Source organism: Eptatretus burgeri, chromosome 7 (assembly GCF_056783735.1).
Source record: "Eptatretus burgeri isolate ZD-2024b chromosome 7, Ebu_testis_v1, whole genome shotgun sequence".
NCBI classification, from domain to species: Eukaryota; Metazoa; Chordata; class Myxini; order Myxiniformes; family Myxinidae; genus Eptatretus; species Eptatretus burgeri.
Genome location: NC_140967.1, coordinates 38687188 through 38711794, shown reverse-complemented (window position 1 = coordinate 38711794; position 24607 = coordinate 38687188). Strand labels below are relative to the sequence as shown.

Here is a 24607-nt window from a genome sequence, read left to right as displayed (position 1 = left end):
TATTGACCTCTTGTTCGGTGATTATTAATATGCTTGTCAGAGGTAAACGAGAAATCCATAAGGTATTTTCAATATCATGTGGAGGGATGTTTTTATGTATCCACAGCCAATGGCCTGAGGCATTATGTTTTTGGGTTATCTGTTTAGCTGTCAATCTGTGTGTCTGTGCGTCCGTTACCAGTTTTCTTTTTGTTACCACAATAACTTGTGAACCACTGCAGGGATTTCTATCAAACTTGGCACAAGTATAGACTGTGATACAAAGATGAACTGATGACATTTTGCATTCAACAGATCAGGTCGAAGGCCATTTACCCTTTCAATACAATGGTGACTCATTCTGCAGTGGTTCTCTCTCTCTCTCTCTCTCTCTCTCTCTCTCTCTCTCTCTCTCTCTCTCTCTCTCTCTCTCTCTCTCTCGTTCTCTCTCGTTCTCTCTCGTTCTCTCTCGTTCTCTCTCGTTCTCTCTCGTTCTCTCTCGTTCTCTCTCGTTCTCTCTCGTTCTCTCTCGTTCTCTCTCGTTCTCTCTCGTTCTCTCTCGTTCTCTCTCGTTCTCTCTCGTTCTCTCTCGTTCTCTCTCGTTCTCTCTCGTTCTCTCTCGTTCTCTCTCGTTCTCTCTCGTTCTCTCTCGTTCCCTCTCGTTCTCTCTCCCTCTCGTTCCCTCTCCCTCTCGTTCCCTCTCCCTCTCGTTCCATCTCCCTCTCGTTCCCTCTCCCTCTCGTTCCCTCTCCCTCTCGTTCCCTCTCCCTCTCGTTCCCTCTCCCTCTCGTTCCCTCTCCCTCTCGTTCCCTCTCCCTCTCGTTCCCTCTCCCTCTCGTTCCCTCTCCCTCTCGTTCCCTCTCCCTCTCGTTCCCTCTCCCTCTCGTTCCCTCTCCCTCTCGTTCCCTCTCCCTCTCGTTCCCTCTCCCTCTCGTTCCCTCTCCCTCTCGTTCGCTCTCCCTCTCGTTCGCTCTCCCTCTCGTTCGCTCTCCCTCTCGTTCGCTCTCCCTCTCGTTCGCTCTCCCTCTCGTTCGCTCTCCCTCTCGTTCGCTCTCCCTCTCGTTCGCTCTCCCTCTCGTTCGCTCTCCCTCTCGTTCGCTCTCCCTCTCGTTCGCTCTCCCTCTCGTTCGCTCTCCCTCTCGTTCGCTCTCCCTCTCGTTCGCTCTCCCTCTCGTTCGCTCTCTCCCTCTCGTTCGCTCTCTCCCTCTCGTTCGCTCTCTCCCTCTCGTTCGCTCTCTCCCTCTCGTTCGCTCTCTCCCTCTCGTTCGCTCTCTCCCTCTCGTTCGCTCTCTCCCTCTCGTTCGCTCTCTCCCTCTCGTTCGCTCTCTCCCTCTCGTTCTCTCTCTCCCTCTCGTTCTCTCTCTCCCTCTCGTTCTCTCTCTCCCTCTCGTTCTCTCTCTCCCTCTCGTTCTCTCTCCCTCTCGTTCTCTCTCCCTCTCGTTCTCTCTCCCTCTCGTTCTCTCTCCCTCTCGTTCTCTCTCCCTCTCGTTCTCTCTCCCTCTCGTTCTCTCTCCCTCTCGTTCTCTCTCCCTCTCGTTCTCTCTCCCTCTCGTTCTCTCTCCCTCTCGTTCTCTCTCCCTCTCGTTCTCTCTCCCTCTCGTTCTCTCTCCCTCTCGTTCTCTCTCCCTCTCGTTCTCTCTCCCTCTCGTTCTCTCTCCCTCTCGTTCTCTCTCCCTCTCGTTCTCTCTCCCTCTCGTTCTCTCTCCCTCTCGTTCTCTCTCCCTCTCGTTCTCTCTCCCTCTCGTTCTCTCTCCCTCTCGTTCTCTCTCCCTCTCGTTCTCTCTCGTTCTCGTTCTCTCTCGTTCTCGTTCTCTCTCGTTCTCGTTCTCTCTCCCTCTCGTTCTCGTTCTCTCTCCCTCTCGTTCTCGTTCTCTCTCCCTCTCGTTCTCGTTCTCTCTCCCTCTCGTTCTCGTTCTCTCTCCCTCTCGTTCTCGTTCTCTCTCCCTCTCGTTCTCGTTCTCTCTCCCTCTCGTTCTCGTTCTCTCTCCCTCTCGTTCTCGTTCTCTCTCCCTCTCGTTCTCGTTCTCTCTCCCTCTCGTTCTCGTTCTCTCTCCCTCTCGTTCTCGTTCTCTCTCCCTCTCGTTCTCGTTCTCTCTCCCTCTCGTTCTCGTTCTCTCTCCCTCTCGTTCTCTCTCCCTCTCGTTCTCGTTCTCTCTCCCTCTCGTTCTCTCTCCCTCTCGTTCTCTCTCCCTCTCGTTCTCTCTCCCTCTCGTTCTCTCTCCCTCTCGTTCTCTCTCCCTCTCGTTCTCTCTCCCTCTCGTTCTCTCTCCCTCTCGTTCTCTCTCCCTCTCGTTCTCTCTCCCTCTCGTTCTCTCTCCCTCTCGTTCTCTCTCCCTCTCGTTCTCTCTCCCTCTCGTTCTCTCTCCCTCTCGTTCTCCCTCTCGTTCTCCCTCTCTTTCTCTCTCTCTCTCTCTCTCTCTCTCTCTCTCTCTCTCTCTCTCTCTCTCTCTCTCTCTCTCTCTCTCTCTCTCTCTCTCTCTCTCTCTCTCTCTCTCTCTCTCTCTCTCTCTCTCTCTCTCTCTCTCTCTCTCTCTCTCTCTCTCTCTCTCTCTCTCTCTCTCTCTCTCTCTCTCTCTCTCTCTCTCTCTCTCTCTCTCTCTCTCTCTCTCTCTCTCTCTCTCTCTCTCTCTCTCCCCCCTCTCTCTATCTATCTCAGCTTTGCACAGTGAGATGGTGAAATCTTTGTTCATTCTTTACGTGAAAATTGCTCTAGTTCTGCATGTTTGATGGGGATCGTCGATGGACTGCAATCTTCAAGTCTCGCCATAAATGATCAATTGGGTTCAAGTCAGGACTTTGACTGGGCCACTCAAGAACATTTATTTTCTTCTTATTTGGCTGCTCCAGTGTGGCTTTCGCTTTGGGCTTGGGATCATTGTCCTGCTGAAATGTGAATCTCCTACCCAGTCAGATTCATGGCTGACTCGAGCAGGTTTTCATCAAGGATTCTGCTGTACTTTGCATTGTCCATTGGCCCTTCTATTCTGACAAGATTGCCAGTCCCTGCTTATGAAAAGTAGTCCCATAACATGATGCTGCCACCACCATGCGAGACAGTAGGGATGGTGTTGACTAGGTGATGTGCAGTGTCAGGTTTGCACCAGACATAACACTTTGAATTTAGACCAAAAAGTTCAATTTTTGTCTCATCTGACCACATAATGTTTCTCCACATGCCTACAGTATCTCTAAGATGCTTTTTCTCAAACTCCATCTGAGCTTTTAGATACGTCTTTTTCAGGAATGGCTTCTTGCTTGCCACCTGTCCAATAGAGGCCAGCTTTGTGAAGGGAACAGGATATTGTTGATTGTTCAACACTCACCCCATCTCAGACATAGAGCCTTGCAGATCTTTCAAAGTCATTGTTGGATTTTCAGTGACATACTGAACCAGTTTTTTGCTTGTACGGCTGCTGAGTTTGGATGGGTGACCTGATCTGGGGAGAGTCTGGGTGATATGATACGTCTTCTACTTTTTAATGATGGATTTCACCGTACTCAAAGGGATAATGAATGAGTGACTTTGAAATCTTATAACCCTCTCCTGAACGGTGCTTCTCCACCACTTTATGTCTGTCTGTCTTTGGAAAGCTCCTTGGTATTCGTGTTTGCCTTGTTGGTTGACCAAGTGAGTTCCACCTTTAAACTCCTCAGATAAGTGGGGGAGCTTCATTTTTAAGTTAAACCACTGATTACATACAGGTGAAATTACATGAAACCTATTTCACGTATTTTGTAACCTTTCAAACAAATAATTTGCTCCTGAAGTGATTTAGGTTTAACTAAGCAAAGGGTTTGAATACTTATGCAACTGAGAATCATCTGATTTCCTCTGATAATCTGAATTATTCACATTTTTAAGCTTTATCACTTTGGAGTAGTTTGTAAGGACTTTGCATTAAGTTTGATTTGAAAGTATTGTTGCGGATTCGCGCCCGCCGGCGTGCGAACGGCCACGTAACTCGAATCGCGGCACGTCGCCCACCGGACGGACAATCCAATCGTGACCCTCTCGGACTAACGCCGGGAACCAGTCACGGGTGGACCTTTCGGTCTCACCGCGATCGAGCCAATCGGCCCCCGCGTGGGATAGGGTTGCTCGCCAAATTCGACCTACCTAAGTACCCACACGGAGGGTAGACCGGGCGATCGCACCTCGCCGCAGGTCGACTTCGGACACGGGCCACTTAAGCGACCCGTTCGTACTATCGGGATAACCGAGCGGTGTTATTCGTCGGCCTCGACGGTTCGATTAATTATCGGGCGTCTTAGCCCACGACCAACCCTTTACGTGAAGCAAGATGGGGATTCAATGAAAGAAATGACGAAGCGAAGCGGGAAAACAGTTCAATAATAAGCACATTTATTTCGCGATGAACGGAAAGCACACATATACAATTCCACCAAAAGCACATGGAAAAGAAGAAGACAAAAAGCAAATGCAACAATGCAGATCTATCCGACTACCGGCACACGGCAACACTTATACAATTTTACTTCACAGACGGCGCCGATAACACATATTCCCAAAGCAAAAGAAAAGAGAACCACCCTCCAGGATGAGGGGGGTAGGCGGGCCTGGGGCCGAGACCGTGTCGGGCCTACCCGTCTGATGATGAGACGCGAAGTGGCGGTGGTGCCTCAACTCCGCGGGCCTCGCGGACAGTGTCTGGTAGGGGGTGGGAAGGGGGCCCCCTTTTGTCGCACTATCTCAGCGCGGGGGGGAAACAGGAGGGGGTTGCTGATGCTCGGGGAAAGGAGGATTTCACAAAATCTTGGGTCCCGCGACGAGCGTCTCCACCACGACCTCGGTCGCGCCGCCGGCCTCTCCTTCCGCAGTTCCCCGAATTCGACGCGAGCACCCCCTCAACCGCCTTCGCCGCCTCTCCACAGCTCCGTCCTCTTCACTCCGACTCCGCGAACTCCCAACTGCGAACTGCCAACTGCGAACTCCTTCTCCGCTTCCAACTCTTCCTCCGCTTCCAACTCAACTGAACTCGACTGACGAAAGCAGTTGTTTTTATAAGCCCCGTGGCTTCGCTCTTCCACCCTTGACCCTCTGCCTCCGACCTTTCACCTCGCTCCCCATTGGCCCGAGGAAAAGTGGGCGTGAATGCTTTTTGATCCATGAATTTGCATATAGCGACCGCCCTCCAACGCCCTGGAGGCCGGGGCCAAACCGCCCCTCGCTCACCGATTGGACGGAACAAAAGTGGGCGTGAGTCGTTTTTGATCCGTTTTTCTGCGGAAAGTCCGCGATGCTTTTGAACACGCTGGCTGGTGCGCGCCCCGCACGAGTCCAGCATCGGTGCCCACGAGTGGCGCGAGATGACGGTGATGCGATGGTGGCGAGTTGTGACGGTAAAGGTCGTGGCGGTTGTGGTGAAGCGGCGTTGTGGTTGGTGGTTGTTGTGATGGCCGTGTTGTGGTTGGTGGTTGTTGTGTGATGGCCGCGTTGTGGTTGGTGGTTGTTGTGTGATGGCTGTTGAGACGTGGTTGGTGGTGGTAATAATGGCGGCTGGTCCAAAATAAAGATAGTAAAAGAAAAACGGCTATCCTGAAGAGTCGCAGCCCTCATGAATGACATTTATTCCCTCTAGACAACGGGTTTGGACCTAACTACACATATACTTACCGAGATATCTCACCTAAGGGACCTGAATGGTGGTTTGCGAATTTGGTCAACCACAACACTACCCCCTCCCCTTTTTACAGACTCGTCCCGAGTCGTCAAATTTTCGTGTGCCATCATGTGTAGTTTTCCCCTAGTACATTTTACCTACGGATCCCTGAGTGCGACATTCATGGTATTCGTGTCCCCAAAATAAATAACCTAAGGGCTGAGTAACTACCTAAACAAACTCACTCACACGGACGACTTAAATAAAATTGCCGGCGCTAGGACAGACATGCCGGGGGCGCACTCATATTTACAGTACATCTTAACCTTAACTTACAAATTTTACACTAAACCATGGCCCAGGATCACTGAACTCTGCCAAAAGAAAGCAGTTAGCAGGGAGCCAGGCTGCTCGCATGCAGTCTCTGGCTCAAAACAATGCAGGTGACAGGGAACGTGGCCGGCTGCTCACACGCAGTCCAAGGCCTTCCCTTTTGAACTGAACGCAGTGAACCACAACGGTGCATGGGCTGCACAACGCAGTCTCCGTGCCAGCTCAAGTGGCACACGCAATGAGCACAACGAATGGATGGATGAATGGTTTGAACTGAACGCAGTAAACCACAAACACGGTGCACGGGCCGCCACTGCAGGCCCGTGTTGTAGCTGCCAACAGGGCAGTTCTCGCAGCTTGCAAACCGTTGCCTTGCGGATCCTGGCGCACATGGAAATGAACAGGGGGGGGGGGGCAAAGCAAAAATTGAACGGGGCTGGTGAACATGGGCAGTGGGCATGGCAAAGGCAGCAGGCAAACACAGCCCGCAGAAGAAGGCCGTTGCAGGCAAACACAGCCGGCAGATGAACTGGCCGGCACAGGCCTTGAAGAAAAACAGCCAGCAGATGAACTGGCCGGCACAGGCCTTGCAGCACAGCAGCTGCAGACGATGCAGCCGGCACAGGCCTTGCAGCACAGCAGCTGCAGATGAAGTGGGCCGGCCTTTGCCTTGCAGCAACGCAGCCAACAGATGAAGCTGGCCAGCCTTTGCCGTTCAGTGGAGGTTGGTGGAAGGAGTGCGGTGGTGCTGGCCACTTGGAAGGCGGGCTCGGACCTACCTACCTGTCTCCCTCCCACCTATCGCCTTTGCCTGTCACTGTACATACCCACTCCCTTAATTTGTCAAACCCCAATTTAGCCCCAACTTTTTTTTTTTTTTATGTTTACTTCCCCTCTATAAATCGTCCACTAACCCCCTTTATCGTCTTTGTTCGGCTAACCTATCCTGTCACCTAGCCTACTCCCAACCCCTACGTTCCCTTCCCGGAGGGGAATAAGGGAGAGCTAACGTCCTGTGTCGAGGCCCAATCCAAGCCTCAGAATGGCCTCCCCAGAGTTCGGCGATCTATAACCAAAGTGGGTCCAGCGGCCCACAATGACAGCGAGGGGATGGATGGTGCAGAGGGGTACATCTCCTAATCTACCCTAACCATTTAACTGTTAAACTACCCCGGGGCTTTCAACAAGCGCCTCTCGCTTAAACTATTGGTTCTAACAACCCAGATTCCCGTCGCCTGTGTTGGTGTCCTCACAATTTCGGGCCTCGCCCCCCAATTTTCTCTCCGTGCCCTCACACGGTCTCCTGGCTGGGACACGTGGCTCCCTTTGGCAGGCACGACCCTCTGCCGAATCTCCCGCTATGGCACCCCCGGGCACTACACTGCCTCCGAGCCTACCAGCTCGCTAACACCGGGGAGTGCCCCCCATGGCACCTCCCCTGAAACGCACACGTGGCAGGCTGGCTCCCCGGGCCCCTTTCCGAGGGTCACCCGTGCCCACAACACTGCCCACGCGGCCAATGGCGCCCCGGGCCCCCGCACCAAGCAGGCGCACCCGTGCCCACTACGCTATCCCGGCCCCCCATGGGCCCTTGGCCTACCACGGCCGACTAGCCTGGTGCCCGGGGTACCCACTCAGCGATACTCACCTTTCGCAGCCACGCTCCCAGCCCGTCAACAGGGCTCCTGCACCCCTCCAAACGGGTTTCGAGCCTACACTCCCACCAACAACAAAACGACCTCCATTTTTCAATTTGACTAACCCCCTAACTCACTCTACACTGACCCCGGGGTCCCTTGGGCGGGAGTCACTCCTCCCCCCAATCACTCATCGCACCATGCATTCCCCATTCGCTCCATACACACAGACCCGCTGGCCTCACTCACTCACCAAGCACACGTACTCACCTCACAACTCACCAACTCTTCAACACACTCACGCTGAACTCTGCCATCCTTCTAACTACCTCCCCTAACTAACTCGTGCTCCCACGTCGTCCCTTAAACTATAGCACGTTCCTTTTAACACTACGTAGCTAAACTACGTCCCCTCTACACATTCACAAGTCTGTCACTGTCTCCAAAATAATCCCATACTCCATTTTATTTCCCAACCTAAAGCTCATCTAAATCCCTCTACCTAATCCATTCCACGGACTCCATGAGGACTTACCCCTGCCCCATGAAGTCGGTCTAACTAAGCTAACCCTTCCCCCTAACTAGTTTCCTTCCTGTGCCCAGGTAAGGGGGTCTTCCACCCCTTGCCCAGGAATCCTGTGCACCCGAAAGTGAGGCTTGTTTTTTTTTTTTTTTTTTTTTCATGCGCAGCACCAGCGCGGCAACTCAGAGCTCGCGCACTTTGCACCTGCCCGTGACGTCATGCAGCTGCACGTGTTCCTCGTCCCTCCTTGGACGGTACCATCCGGCAGGGATACCCCTCCTGCCGGATTCCAACCCCACGTGCAGCCATGGCGTCACCGTGCGCATAAAAAAAACACAAGCCCCACGTCTCGAGGGGTTCCCCACGCGAACACATGTGCTTTTCCCGTTGGAGCTTAACACACACGATCGCGTGGAGAACCCGTCCGGTCCAAATCCGTTATCCTGCCTAAACTTTGTCCGTCCGCGGGATCGGCAAATCCACCGCGTGCGTTTCCGGACCGGGACTTCACTCTCGCAAGCGAGCACGTGGTGGTCTCGTGCGTTGCGCAGCACGGACCTCGTGCTCACTGCTGGGTGAACCCGGCACGGTCCCCGAAACAACTACAGCCGCTACCCGGCTTTCTTTCTTCTGTCGCCGTCGTCGTCGCCATTCCACACACGCACACCTGCGTGTTACGACGCTCACAGTCCATTCCATCACATTCACCCCGGGAGACGCGGCTGCGTGCTCCCGCATGCCCACCGACATCTCCCTTACATACCGCTCTCTCACACACACGGTGTCCCTTGCATTCGGCCGTTCACTCACGCATGCCATTACCCTCACACAAACCACACCACTCACACACGCGGGGGCACTCACCCGCGGTGCCTCATCCACACACCGTCCCTCACTCACACACGTGGGGGCACTCACCCGCGGTGCCTCATCCACACTCCGCGTGCTGGGAAGCACGTACTCCGGCACCATCGCCACCACACCACTCACACACGGGGTCGCTTCCACACACGGGGACGCACTCACACCTTGCACCACACACACAGGGACAACCACACTGGGGATTTGTGTCCCCACAAGGGTCTCCGGGGCCTCTATACCCCCCAAGCTCTCCGTGCACCTGGCCACAGCACTCGTCCCCTCAACCTCGCAAAGCACGACCAAACTCACCTGGTCGTGACTCGCCTCAAGGGGGCATACTCCCTCCCCTCGTTCCTGGAGGAGGCTATCCAGCTGCTCGCACTGGGTCTCTACCCAGTCCACCAGCTCACCCTCATTATCCTCCACTACCTCCGTGTGTGTGTGTGCGTCTCTAAACCCGTCATTATCATGCAGTCTCTCCTCTATTTTTTCTGTCTCCCGCGTCTCTATACATTTTCTCTCCTGGTTCCTTTTTCTGTCTCTTCCTGGTTCCTTTTTCCTTCCCATCTGAGTCGTTCTTTCTCTCTGAGCCCCATTAGCTGTTCGTTCTCCCTCCGTAGCTCCTCAATCTCCGTTGACTCCAATCTCGCTCTCCGTTTTAGTTGTTCAATTTCACACTCATGTAGTTGTTGTTTTCTCTCCCACTGTTCCTCCTGCTCTTTGTTTTCCAATCTCATAGTTTCTTTCAATTGGCTCATTTCCTTCCTGTGTTTCATTCGCTGTTCTCTCACTACTCTTCCTCGTTTCCTTCTCCAGTTTCATGGTTTGCTTCATTTGGTTAATCTCCTTTTTGTGTTTCATTCGCTGCTGTCTCATTACTCTTCCTTGTTTCCTCTCCTGTCCTTCCTTCTCCAGTTTCGTTGTTTGCTTCATTTGGTTAATCTCCTTTTTGTGTTTCATTTGCTGCTGTCTCATTACTCTTCCTCGTTCCCTCTCCTGTCCTTCCTTCTCCAGTTTCATGGTTTTCTTAATTTGGTTCATCTCCATTTTGTGTTTCATTCGCTGCTGTCTCATTACTCTTCCTAGTTTCCTCTCCTGTCTTTCCTTATCCAGTTTCATGGTTTTCTTCATTTGGTTAACCTCCATTTTGTGTTTCATTTGCTGTTGTCTCATTACTCTTCCTTGTTTCCTCTCCTGTCCTTCCTTCTCCAGTTTCGTTGTTTGCTTAATTTGGTTAATCTCCTTTTTGTGTTTCATTTGCTGTTGTCTCATTACTCTTCCTTGTTTCCTCTCCTGTCCTTCCTTCTCCAGTTTCGTTGTTTGCTTCATTTGGTTAATCTCCCTTTTGTGTTTCATTTGCTGCTGTCTCATTACTCTTCCTTGTTTCCTCTCCTGTCCTTCCTTCTCCAGTTTCGTTGTTTGCTTAATTTGGTTAATCTCCTTTTTGTGTTTCATTTGCTGCTGTCTCATTACTCTTCCTCGTTCCCTCTCCTGTCCTTCCTTCTCCAGTTTCATGGTTTTCTTGATTTGGTTCATCTCCATTTTGTGTTTCATTCGCTGCTGTCTCGTTACTCTTCCTAGTTTCCTCTCCTGTCTTTCCTTATCCAGTTTCATGGTTTTCTTCATTTGGTTAATCTCCTTTTTGTGTTTCATTTGCTGTTCTTTGTCTATCTCCTCGTACTCCAGCCTTTCTTTCAATTGGTCAACCTCAGATTCATGTTCTTTTTGTTTTCTATTCCATTGTTCCTCTCGTTCTTCCCTCTCCAATCTCGTTGTGTCCTTCAATCTCCTGATTTCTCCTTCCTGCTTCATTCCTTGCTCCTTTACTTTCTCCTCGTATTCAAACCTATTTTTTTCCTTTTGTCGTTCAGTTTCAAATTCATACTCTTTCAGTTTTCTATTCCACTGTCTTTCTTGTTCCTCCTTCTGCAATCTCGTCATTTCTTTCAACTGACTGATTTCTTTCTCCTGTCTCATTCGTTCTTCCTTCATTACTCTTTCTTGTTCCTCATTCTTTAGTCTGGCCTTCGCTTCCAGCTGTTCGATCTGTACAGTGTGGTTTCTTAAAGTTTCATTTTCCGTTCTCTTCCTTTCCTCTTTTAACACTCTCAGTTCGTTTTGTAGTTCCCTCTCTTTGTTTTGGTGTTTCTGTAACTCAGAAACTTTCTTTTCCAATTCCTTTCTCATCTCCGCACACTCAGACTTTGCTTTGGCTTCTAACCGTTCTTCCGGCTTGCGCTTGTGGTTTTCTACCCGTCTTCCCAGTTCCTCTGTCTCCGTTTTTCCCTCCAGTCCCAGCTTATCAACTCTCTTCGTCATGTCTTGAAGTCTTTTCTCACACTCCACCGTTTCGACCTTCAATCCCTCCTCTGTCTCCTCCTGGCTTTCTTTTAATTTTTCTAATACCTTCTTTACCTCGTGTCTCGTCTTACACGTCTCCCGAATTATTTTCTCGCCCGCCCCGACCGCGGGCCTGACAGCCGTTGCACTCCCCCCCAGCTCGTTCGTCCCAGCACGTGGCAGCGCCATTTTCTCGCCCGTGGTCCGCGTTTCGCTCCTCGCCATTGCCATAATGCCTGCCTGCAGGCCTATGCCCATGCTCTGCATCTCACCCCGCATTTCTTTCATTTGGTTTTTCGCTTCGAGCGCTTTTCCATTTGTTGCGTATTTCTCTTCATTTCGTTGTTCCTTTCTTTCATTTCGTCAATTATGCTCTGCGCGAGTTCCATAACCTGCCGCGTTGTCACCTGCCCTGGCCACTCCCACTGACTACATTTAGTGGTGGAGTTATAATAAAAAAACCGACCAGATGAACGGCATCGATGCCTTTCCCAACCTTCTGGTACGGGTTTCTCTTGCACGGTGATCTCATCCTGAGCCATGGATTCTACATTACTATTACACATACCTAATCCACCCGGCACCCGCTCGCCTTGAGACGCCATCTTGCTTCTCTTAAAGGGTTAATTTAGCTCGCTCGTAATTTGGAGGGAATCGGGGGTCGCTCCTCTCACCCCTGGACCGATTCCCGTGAATTTAATTGGAGGCAGGAGAGCCCGTTTTCCGGTTCTCCGTTACCAGTGCTGCGAGGTGGGCGATGAGTTTATATCGCACGACCTGACACCAGTGTTGGGGATTCGCGCCCGCCGGCGTGCGAACGGCCACGTAACTCGATTCGCGGCACGTCGCCCACCGGACGGACAATCCAGTCGTGACCCTCTCGGACTTACGCCGGGAACCAGTCACGGGTGGACCTTTCGGTCTCACCGCGATCGAGCCAATCGGCCCCCGCATGGGATAGGGTTGCTCGCCAAATTCGACCTACCTAAGTACCCACACGGAGGGTAGACCGGGCGATCGCACCTCGCCGCAGGTAGACTTCGGACACGGGCCACTTAAGCGACCCGTTCCGTACTATCGGGATAACCGAGTGGTGTTATTCGTCGGCCTCGACGGTTCGATTAATTATCGGGCGTCTTAGCCCACGACCAACCCTTTACGTGAAGCAAGATGGGGATTCAATGAAAGAAATGACGAAGCGAAGCGGGAAAACAGTTCAATAATAAGCACATTTATTTCGCGATGAACGGAAAGCACACATATACAATTCCACCAAAAGCACATGGAAAAGAAGAAGACAAAAAGCAAATGCAGCAATGCAGATCTATCCGACTACCGGTACACGGCAACACTTATACAATTTTACTTCACAGACGGCGCCGACAACACATATTCCCAAAGCAAAAGAAAAGAGAACCACCCTCCAGGATGAGGGGGGTAGGCGGGCCTGGGGCCGAGACCGTGTCGGGCCTACCCGTCTGATGATGAGACGCGAAGTGGCGGTGGTGCCTCAACTCCGCGGGCTTCGCGGACAGTGTCTGGTAGGGGGTGGGAAGGGGGCCCCCTTTTGTCGCACTATCTCAGCGCGGGGGGAAACAGGAGGGGGTTGCTGATGCTCGGGGAAAGGAGGATTTCACAAAATCTTGGGTCCTGCGACGAGCGTCTCCACCACGACCTCGGTCGCGCCGCCGGCCTCTCCTTCCACAGTTCCCCGAATTTGACGCGAGCACCCCCTCAACCGCCTTCGCCGCCGCCGCCTCTCCACAGCTCCGTCCTCTTCACTCCGACTCCGCGAACTCCCAACTGCGAACTGCCAACTGCGAACTCCTTCTCCGCTTCCAACTCTTCCTCCGCTTCCAACTCAACTGAACTCGACTGACGAACGCAGTCGTTTTTATAAGCCCCGTGGCTTCGCTCTTCCACCCTTGACCCTCTGCCTCCGACCTTTCACCTCGCTCCCCATTGGCCCGAGGAAAAGTGGGTGTGAATGCTTTTTGATCCATAAATTTGCATATAGCGACCGCCCTCCAACGCCCTGGAGGTGGGGCCAAACCGCCCCTCGCTCACCGATTGGACGGAACAAAAGTGGGCGTGAGTTGTTTTTGATCCGTTTTTCTGCGGAAAGTCCGCGATGCTTTTGAACACGCTGGCTGGTGCGCGCCCCGCACGAGTCCAGCATCGGTGCCCACGAGTGGCGCGAGATGACGGTGATGCGATGGTGGCGAGTTGTGACGGTAAAGGTCGTGGCGGTTGTGGTGAAGCGGCGTTGTGGTTGGTGGTTGTTGTGTGATGGCCGCGTTGTGGTTGGTGGTTGTTGTGTGATGGCTGTTGAGACGTGGTTGGTGGTGGTAATAATGGCGGCTGGTCCAAAATAAAGATAGTAAAAGAAAAACGGCTATCCTGAAGAGTCGCAGCCCTCATGAATGACATTTATTCCCTCTAGACAACGGGTTTGGGCCTAACTACACATATACTTACCGAGATATCTCATCTAAGGGACCTGAATGGTGGTTTGCGAATTTGGTCAACCACAACAGTATCATGAACTATGCTCAGGTGACATCAAAATGTGAAAACTTTGGAGGGGGGTGAATACTTTTGCAGGCCGCTGTATATAATTTTCATCATTGAGGCTCGTGGAAGAACTATATTTAAGCGTATGTATCGCAAGGGTTACGCACAACTTCAATCTAAGCTGCATTGACAGGTCCTGCTGGCCACACCACTGCTCACTTTACGATACAACGATGTCCTTCCATGGAAATGATAGCGATGAATGAGTGACTTCATTGTGCAAAGTTTCTTTCCATTCCTTTCATCCTCTCATATATATATATATATATATATATATATATATATATATATATATATATATATATATATATATATATATATATATATATATATATATATATATATATATATATCCACCCTCCACAAGTACGCCGCCGCCGGCCCACCACTGCCGTGGTCCTCGTCGTCGTGGTGCATCCACTAGTGAGCTCCAAGACGTGGTCCCGATGTTCCATTGTGATGTCACAATGGATCGGTTGCTGCCTCCACAAGTGCTCTTGTGGTTGTTAGGGTTAGGGCTGTTAGGGTTAGGGTTATATACAGCAGATTCAAAAATTGGTCACATTTTGCTGCAGGCAGGTTACATTTTTGCATTATATATACCGTATTTATTCTAATAGAAGCCCCCTTCTAATAAAGCCCGCCCCCCCTTTGAGAAAATTTGCATGTTTCAATGGTGTCTCTAATAATAGCCCCCCTCCCCCATCACCCGGTGTGAAACAATTGAGACAGCTGTCGCCTGTAGAGGGAGCCTGGCCCACCTGGCCAGGCCGGGACCCGGCTTTGTTGACAGGTGTGTTTGACGGCGGTCAAGTCAGTGTGATGTCGTATTCTGCATAATTTATACCCCTCTACCTTGACAATACTTGTATCTTCATAATAAAACAAATAAATAATAAATATAAAATTGTATGTTTGTAGATTGTCTCTAATAAAGGCCCCCTCCCCTCCTTGATCAAACTGGTATTCTAATAAACGCCCGGGGCTTATATTAGAATAAATACTGTATTTATATATATATATACATATATATATGGTGCCAAGTTTTTCCATCACATTTTATTCTGAAGGGTTTCTCCTGTCGTAGAATAATAAAAATTGTTCCGTTGGAAAGGTAACACAACAAACTTTTATCATTCACTGTTCCGGTTATTCACGTGGGTGGAGCTGGAAAAAAAATCATTACCACGTGGCTCAGTTTACATTTTCTAACCTGTCTCTTTAAGCTCCTTTGTCCCATGCTCAGTCAGAATGAATAATAGCTAAGAGAGTGTGTGTGTGTGTGTGTGTGTGTGTGTGTGTGTGTGTGTGTGTGTGTGTGCGTGCGTGCGTGCGTGCGTGCGTGCGTGCGTGCGTGCGTGCGCGTGCGCGCGCGTGCGTGCGTGCGTGTCTCTCCTCTGCTCTCTGTTGTAATAAACCTTCTGTTAATTAAATCCTGTACGTGGTCATTCAGAATATCGTGAAATGGCTTTAAAAACCTGGGAACGTGTTGATTGGGAGGCACACGTTTAAAATGCTGTTCAAACAACAACCACAGCCAATCATTTAACCCAGAGCTAGCCACGCCATGAGACCTGTGCTCACGACTAACAGAGCTAGACATGTAACAGTTACAGCGCCGGATTACAGTAACATTTTGCTTTGAAACTTACAAAGAGAAACAACGTGGCCATTTTATAGCACAATCAAATAACAGACCAAATACAGCTTTTCAGACATCAAGAGGATCCCAAATAGGCAAAGATGGAGTCATCAGGACATCGGATTCATATATTAACACATTTCTTCCAAATACACTTGCAAAATACTGCAATTACTTCATTTAATGTGACAGGAAAATATACAAGTTCTTTTCCGAGTTTACAGGCAAACCCAGCTTGACTTGAATTCAGCTCAGAAGCGCAAGTTCAAGTTCGGGAACTCGGTACAGACACAGCACTAGCTCACCTTGTGATATGAACCTTGCAAGCTGCGTCATGTCATTAGGCAGCGTCCGAAAGCCAGGACAAGGCCACCGTGAAACTGCCACGTAGAAATATGACAAAACAATTATACAGGACAGGATATGCTCTGGTGTTCTCTGTGAAGTGATTGCCAAATGAAGACGACTCAAATGAAACCTCTTTATTAATGTTCAAAGCAGGGTAATGAAAACGACATTGTTTAATGTTCTCTCATTTTTGCTGTCTCGTTCTATTCTTCTTGTTGTTTGAAACATCCTGAGGCTTTCTTATTACTTACATTAATTTTCTTATCTTGTCAACTCATTTACTGAACCACCTGTTTTATTACATACTTTTCAGAAGGTGAGGTAAAAGTTGGTTATACGATTTGTGGGCAAGAGGTTGGCTAGTTGGTAGTTATTGAGATTCAGCTCTCCTTAAAGGGTGTTTCGGACCGAAAAATCTATGAGTTAAAAAGCCGAAGCAAGAAAAAAAAAACATAACGAAAACAAATTAGTTTGATCGAGCTTGCCACGGCCAACAGATGATGAACAAATGTTGCAGGAACTCTTGCTAAAAATGATGGTGTGTCATAATATCTGAAATGCCAATTTATATTCAAGGTAATTTATTGAACTGGCAGTTTCTGCAACTATGAGCACAAAACAAAACTGAGAAGTCACATTGGCCTGGCACTGCCAAACATAAGCTGCTTAAAATCGAAACTAAAATGTCTCAAATTCCGAGCACCAATACCGTATGCTCTGATTAACAGTGCCAGGTTCACGCACCCTTAAAAAGCCTTGGAATAGGGTTCGGAATGAAAAATTGTCTTGCTGCAGCGTTTGTATTTTTTATTTTTGCATTGTCGAGTTTTTGTCTCCAGGCAAAACTTTAATTTTTACACGCGTTGTATTTCAGGTCTGGGAGCCATTACTGCATTTGCATTACTACTTCTGGGCATATTATTACTGCCTGTACTTTTCTAGGCTGTTTACTAATGTGGAACCTTAACTAGTTTAAGGACAATAATAATCAATCAAAATATGACTATCCTCTGGTGCAGATAATTTTTAGCTTATTTCTCCAAAATAAGCTCATCGAGTTGGTCTGGTGTCTGGCTGGCCATCCGTCCATACGTACTGTTACGGCTGTGGAAATTCGCATTACACCATAAAGGACCCGCAGGTGAGATATCTTCATAGGTACATGTGTAGTTAGCCCAAACCCGTTGTATAGAAGGAATTTATGTGATTCATCCGGGCTGCTATGCTTTGAGTTAGCCATTTTTTCTGTTCTATCTTTATTTTGAACCAACCACGTCTCAACCGCCATCACACAACCGCCACACCAGCCATCATCACCAACTACAACCACGCTCCAACCCTCAGACAACAACAACGCCAACAGCCACGACCTTTACCTTCACAACTCAATCCCGCAAACATCGCATCACCGCCATTCCCAACGGCACCATAACCATCAACCCTCACCACCGAAAACCCCCCACCACCTTCACCTCTCTCCTTCTACGGCCATTCCCGCACCACCTGTGAACACTGAACGTCGGGCTGTCTCGGGCCCGTTCAGCGATTGGTGCCGGACGCACCGAGCCGCGAGCGCAAATGGCAGCCTTTCCGAGGGGAAAACTCGGATCAAAAACGCTACACGCCCACTTCTCCTCCGTCCAATTAGCGAGCGTGGGGCGGCTTGGCCCCGCCTCCAAGCGTGTGTATGTGAAGTCGATATATGCAAATTCTAAGATCAGGGGAGGTTCACGCCCCCGTTTCCTCCGACCAATGGGCGAGCGTGGCTCCGCCCCTGAGGTCATTCTGATCCGAAAATTTGCATATACGCTTCTCCTGCCCGCCTATAAAAAGGCGAGCGCAAGGAGAGTGGAAAAAGTGATCGGGGGAGTCGGGTGAGGAGAGTGTGGAACGGAGAAGAGTTGCAGAGAGAGTCGGGCGAGGGAGAGCGGTGGAACTGCAGGCAAGGGAGCTCGGGTCCGAGGCAAGAAGGACGGCGGTCGGCGACAAGGTCGTGGTGTGGGATCGCTCATCTCGGGACGCAAGCCAGCCAGCCACTCCCCTCCCCCAGGGCATCAACAATCTCCCTTTCCCCCGCGCTGAGATAGTGCAAAAGGGGGCCCCGTTTCCCCCCCCCCCACCCGACACGTGGTGCCAACGAAACCCGCCAAGGAGCACGGAGTCGGGGCACAGCCGCGCGGCCACATTTGCGGCTCGCCCGCCAACGCGTCATAAGGACGCGGGTAGGACCCCCCCCCCCCGGTCTCGCAGACCTGGCCGCTCCTACAGGTCACACGCACATTTGGCCTACAGGCCTGTCTGCCTCCTTGTCTATGAGGGTGGCTTCTTTCTTTTGCTTTTGTGTAAACGTGTGTTGGCGCCGTCTGTGAAATAGAGCTGTATAAGTGTTGCCGTGTGTGCGCGTAGTCGTTATTAACTCTGCGTCGTCGTTGCTTTTATTGTTTTGGTTGCTTTATGTGCATTTTGACTGTATGGCTGTATATACGTGCTTTCCGTGTGCCGGGAAATAAATGTGCATTGTGTGAACTGTTCCCCGTTTCGCTGCGTCCTTTCCTTTGTTTGACCCTCCATCTTGCTTCACGTAAGGGGTTCGTAATGGGTGCAAAACGCCCGGTAAATAATCTGAACCATCGAGGTCGACGATAACACCGCTCGGTTATCCCGATAGTACGGAACGGGCCGCCCAAGCGGCTCGTGTCCAGAGTCGACCTGCGGCGAGGTACGATCGCCCGGTGTACCATCCGCGTGGGTACTTAGGTCGGTCGAATTTGGTGAGCAACCCTATCCCACGCGGGTGGCCGATTGGCACGATCGTGGTGAGGCCGAAAGGCCCACCCGTGACTAGCTCCCGGCGTTGTTCCGAGAGGGTCACGACTGAATTGTCCGTCCGGTGGGCGACGTGCCACGATTCGAGTTACGTGGCCGTTCGCACGCCGGCGGGCGCGAATTCGCAACAGTATGTACATGGTACATCCGTTAACATCTCACAAACTACCCACCAATATGGACCAAATTTGGTACGATGCATCAAGACAGTCAGGTCTCATGGGGTTGAGCTCCCCTTCTGGATGCGCCCCCTATAATGCGAGTGAAAGGGGGGTTTTCCACAAATATTGGTATTTTATTCAAAAATCTTCTCAGAAATCACCAGACAGATCCAAATCAAACTCACCACGAGGCACCGGACCATGCCCTGACCTTATATTGTGCTCCTCATGGCCGTATCTCCCCCTGGAAATGGGGCCACGGCCTCCCTCCCCTAATCCCTCAGATTTTGGGATTCACAATAGCCATCAGTCCCCCACGGGGGCTAATTTTCTATGATATAGTGGCATTCTTTAATATTCGTCTGAGTTTACAACCTTTTTGAGTGCATTTTATATGTATATGGTACATATGAAGTCACAATTGCACTTGAAATTATTGGTGAAATCCATCACCAAGCAATGCTGTCATTACACCAAACTTGTGGAACTGACTGAAGTGACCAAGGCACATCTACGATTCAACTACTGCTGTTTGGAACAAGACGTTCTTCCCAAACCCCTCCGTTTCATACCACCGTGCCAGGTCTGAAAGTGGTGCGGATCATGCTGGCAATGGGATGGAAATTTCTATGTTTGCACATGTCAGCTTGTCGTCATCGCCTCCCATCATGTGCTGACGAGTTACAATGGTTGTCTCATAGAATCGCTTTGGGACTACCATGCAGGTTGTGGGCTCAAGTACAACAGAGAGCATGCACTTTCACGGATAACATCAGAACTTTGGTGGGAAAGCAACATGAACAGAAGTTTTCCACATTGGTCGCGGTTAAATCGTGCACAACACTGCTTCCTTCCAAAACTTAAGCACCCTCCCGAACAGATGGGCAATTAATCTGTCGAGTACACTGCTCCCAGATGCACAAACGAGCCGACTACAGAAACTCCTTCACGTCACTATCACTCCCGGGGTATTCCGAATGACATAATGGTGTCCTATATCGAGTCTGCAATCATGGAACTCTCAGACACCACCAAGATCACGTGTGGCTGCTGTTTTACTTCGCCCTCCACGCATGCCCCTCAACAATTTCAATCCGAACTGGAACTGCCACTTTATAACTGCTGGCAGTGATGACCAGCTACCAAGACGTCCCACTTTGATACAACTCCGCTTCGATACAACACGAGATTGACAAGTTATGTACCGAGTTACATGCCGCGTTCATTCTATTTATTACGTACGCAGTTAACCCTTTTTCATGGGGACATTTTCGGTGTCAGTTGAATTGGTATTTAAATAACCTGAACACAAAGTAATAAATGTTCAAACCATGGGTCCATAGGGTCTGGAACTCCCCCAAATCTAATGAGGCAACGCTTGACCCACGACCTCCTCTTTATCAAATCAAATTCAGAATGGGTCGTCGATCACATCTTTAAAATTGAGCATTCATCAGATAAGGTTTTGTTTTTTTCCAATGTGGCTGTGAGACCATGTGACTAAAGATGTTGAAATTTTCAACCAATATTCTCCATGCCAAGCCCATCATAGGAAAAAAAAATTATCTGAAACCGCTTAACCTTAGGAATATGATCCACTAACCTTGGTGCATATATTTTGTTAATGATGATGTCATCAATGCATGTGGTGTGGCAGCCACATTCATTTGAAGGATAATATTAAAAAATATTATTCCTCTGAAACCAATTAACCTATCAATGCGAGACTTTGCAGTTATGATCCAGTACCCTTGCTGCATATAACTTAAAAACAAATTATTGCATCAGTGATGTTGTTTGGCAGCCACATTGGTTTCAAGGAAAATATTTTAAAAAGTACATCTCAGAAACCGCTGTAGCGATCGATGCGAGACTTTGCAGTTATGATCCACAACCCTTGCTCCATGTAATGTAATCTGTTTCACATCGCTCCATTAAGAGGTTTCGGAGAAGGTAGTTTTTAAAGGATCGGTTTTCAAAATAATGTAATACAGCTGTCAAACCACATGACCTGAGAGATAAATTTTTTTTTATTATACTCCAATGATTGGGTAGAAGATCACGTGTGTGAAGTTTCATGGTTGTCAGATAAGTTTCGTTTTTCAATCCAATATGGCTGCCAAACCACGTGACCTATGGCGTTATCTTTTCTACAATATATGCAGCAATGGTGTTACATGATGCTTGGAAAGTTTTGCTTCAACAGGATAAGTGGTTCCAGAGAAAACATGATTTAATATTTTTGTTCAATCCAATATGGCTGCCAAACCATGTGACCTATCAATTATTCGTGAATACCCTGGAATATCCAAGGCTTAGGGAACATGTGTTTAAAGTTTTGCCTTGATATGTTCAGCTGCTTCGGAGAAGGTTTGTAAGTTTTTTTGTTTTTTTTTAAACAACAACATGGCTGCCAAACCACATGTACCACGTGTAAATGTCAAAAACAGTAAACATTTTCCTGACAAATCTCACTCTCACTATGTCTCTCCGAAAGGACCATTTGTAACCCCCCCCCCCCCCATCTACTTCCTAAACAATCCTCTGTAAGAAATGCTTTCATTCAAGCTTCTGGGTCTCACTATCTGCCATGATTTTTCCTGGGAAATCCACATTTCCAACCTGGCCTCCAAAGCCAGTCGCCTACTGGGAATCCTCCGTCATGCAAAGTCCTTCCTCGGCCCAACTGAGTTCCTGACCACATACAAAGCTTTCGTCCACAGTCTGATGGAGTACTGCTCTCCCCTCGGGGCTGGTGCTCCTGCCTCTCACCTTCCTCGGCTTCATACCACGGCATTTAGAATCATTGGCATCTCCCGCGATGAGGCTGAGTCTGTGGGCCTCTCATGCTCTTTCTCCGCAGGCAGGTCAGTGGTCTTTCTGTCTTCTACTGTCTCCTTTCTGGTCTCCGCCCCCCCCCCCCTTCTGCGATTTGTCCCCACCATATTCCGCAAGGCGTTCAAGGTCCGCCAATAACCCCCTTCTGGTAAAACTACCAAAATCACGAATCACTGCTCACCTTCACTCTTTCATTCCTCTTTTTCCCCGCCTTTGGAATGAACTCCCTCACTCTGTTCAATCACATTCTTCCCTCCAGGCCTTCAAAACAGCTGTTCACCGCCACGTCTTATCTTCCCCCATCCAAAACCTTTTCTACCCCTGTTAATCCACCCCAAACCCACCTTCTTCAAATTCCCTGCTTTCCTTCCTGAAGGTCCCTGTCATGTCCATCTTCTATACCCCATGTTCCCCACCCCATCCCTCTCCCTTCCACAGATCTAATGTTTCAATTCCCCACTGTTTTGTCCTTCCCTCTCCCGCCCCTCTTGTCTCCTGCCCCCCCCCCTTGTTGTGCATTGTGTGTTCGCTCTCATACGAGCCTCGATAATGTATATATATATAAAAAAATGTATCAACATATTTTGGATTTGAATTGGAAGTCAGAATCATCACTGCAAAAACGGCGGAGCTGAAGAACATTTGAATATCGTATCGAGCTTTTGACGTGAGGTGGGTTGGGAGAGTGGGAATGTGTGATGGGAAGGGGGGTGGGGATGAGAGGTTGTAGAAGAGAATGAAAATAATGACTTTACATGTTAATTTTATTGGTATTTGTAATTATGTAAACACATGTGGAAGATAGACTTGTAATAAACAATTATGACAAAACTGTTCTCTTTGATGGAAACAATGATATCGGAAAAATTTAACAAAACTCGTCTAACTTGCAGTAGTAAATTTAAAGGCAGCTTGAAGAAATTGGCTCAGTCAATAAAGCGGTGGAGCTCCGTTTACTACAAAATGTTGCTCCAATGCAGTCATCATTGTAGTGGCCAGAAAGTTTGGGTGGAGGACCAACAAACTGCAGATTATGAATTTGTTCCTCCATATTAAGCCAACAAAAGCATATGCAAAGTTGGGACCCATTTTATAGCACCCATAATGACACTGTTGGTTTGCTTGTATAATCAACCAGAAAATGTGAAACATTTGTGAATGAGGACAAGTTCAGCTAAACAAAATATAGTTCTGGAATCGGGTTCTTTTCTTTGATACAGCGGTGATTGAAAAAACTGAATGTCTGGAAAAAAGTTGTTCAGAAGACTTTTTACCTGCCAAATACATGTTGCTCATAATAAGCAAGTCTTTGTTGTGTATCATTTTTTTCGTGCCGGTTAACTTATGTATTGCTTTGTGAAAAGGACATAAATTGTAAACTCGATTTCTGCCATCACAAAGCGATCATCAAGAGTAAGGCTCCCCCGACCGCCAATCGCCCGTTGACCCCTTGGTGATCGCCCACGACTTCCCCTTCGCTGTGATCCAACGATGGCCATAGTTTTTTTCAGACCACCATATGACCTTGAACTTCAACATTTTGGTGTAAATAAAGAAAATGTGTCCCCATCTCCAATCTATCCATAAAACTCAACATCATGAAAATCAGAGGAAAATTATTCAAGTTCAGGTCAAAAAGGTGTTTTTTTGTTTGTTAATTTGGTCAGAATCTGAAAAAAGTAGGTCAAGGACATTAATCAAACTACTTCAGTGCAGGTTCACTATTGTGATGCAAGAACATCTTGGCAGGCCAAGCGGTCTTTGAGATTCCACATTGGCAAAATTGAGCGATGACAAAAAACATTATTTTTTTCAGACCACCATTTGACCTTGACCTTTAACCTGGAGGGGTATGATGTGAATTAAGCACAAATTTGCCTTACTATAGGTTATATAGAGGAGGCAAATTCGTTCTGATCAGACAAACCTTCATTGAGCTTTGGTGAAAAATGATGTTAAAATATCTATTATTGGTCATGACCTGAAAAATAGGTCAAGGTCAAATACTTGTGTCAACCCCACTTACTTTCTATTCACATTATTGATGCAAAATTTCATTCCGAAACTCCTCGGACATTGGCAGAAAAAAAGGGAGGAAAACATAACTGGTGGTTTAATATTCCTCGGAGATGTAAGACCTTGACCTTTAATCCGGAAATGTATGATATAAATTAAGCTCAAATGTGGCTTGCTCTAGGCTATCTAAGGAGGGCAGTTTTGTTCCAATGGGAAAAACTTTAGTCGAGTTTTGGTGAAAAATGTTAAAATGTCTACAATTAGGAAATGACCCTAAAAATTATATGAAGGTCAAAAATTAGGTCAACCTTGCATACTTGATATTCACATTACTGATGCAAAATTTCATTCCAAAAGTCCCAACTGGCTCCCAGATAAAGCTCCGAAATTTGGATCAATTTGGATATTTGGAGTGTTGAAAGTGCAGGAAGAAAAAAAACATTCTAAATGCTGGTTTCGTTCTCTTAAGGGTCTAATAAACTCTGTGGCACTACTAAAATTGGGGGCACCAATTGTAGACACCAACCCTACAACAGCAATAAGCCTTCCCCTGTGCTATAGGGGGAGGCTTGATGATGCAGAAAGGCAGCTTTTTTTCTGACAATCACAACTGCTATTGATTGTGATCTGGAATTAATGTCTGCCATGTGAGGTAAATTGTGCTCAAGGTGAGATATAGAAGAGCTATTTATTCAGAAAGAAACAATGAGGCATCGACACCCGAAAGGTTATAAGGAAAACCCATGTACTGTATAATGCTTGAGAATGGCCGCACACCCCTGTTATTGCACTCGAATACAGAATAGTCCAACTCCAAACAGGAATCCAAAAGAGGAGATTTCATGAATCATTCATCATTTCAAGTTTTACAAATTGGCTTGCAGTATAACAGGCAACAGGTTTATTTC

At 48.6% G+C, this 24607-nt stretch overlaps 1 protein-coding gene across 11 annotated transcripts in view; it reads left to right on the top strand.

Annotated features, from left to right (window-relative positions):
* BIRC6 (baculoviral IAP repeat containing 6) overlaps positions 1-24607 on the top strand; it is a 443632-nt gene that overhangs the window by 388635 nt on the left and 30390 nt on the right. The window lies entirely within an intron of this gene.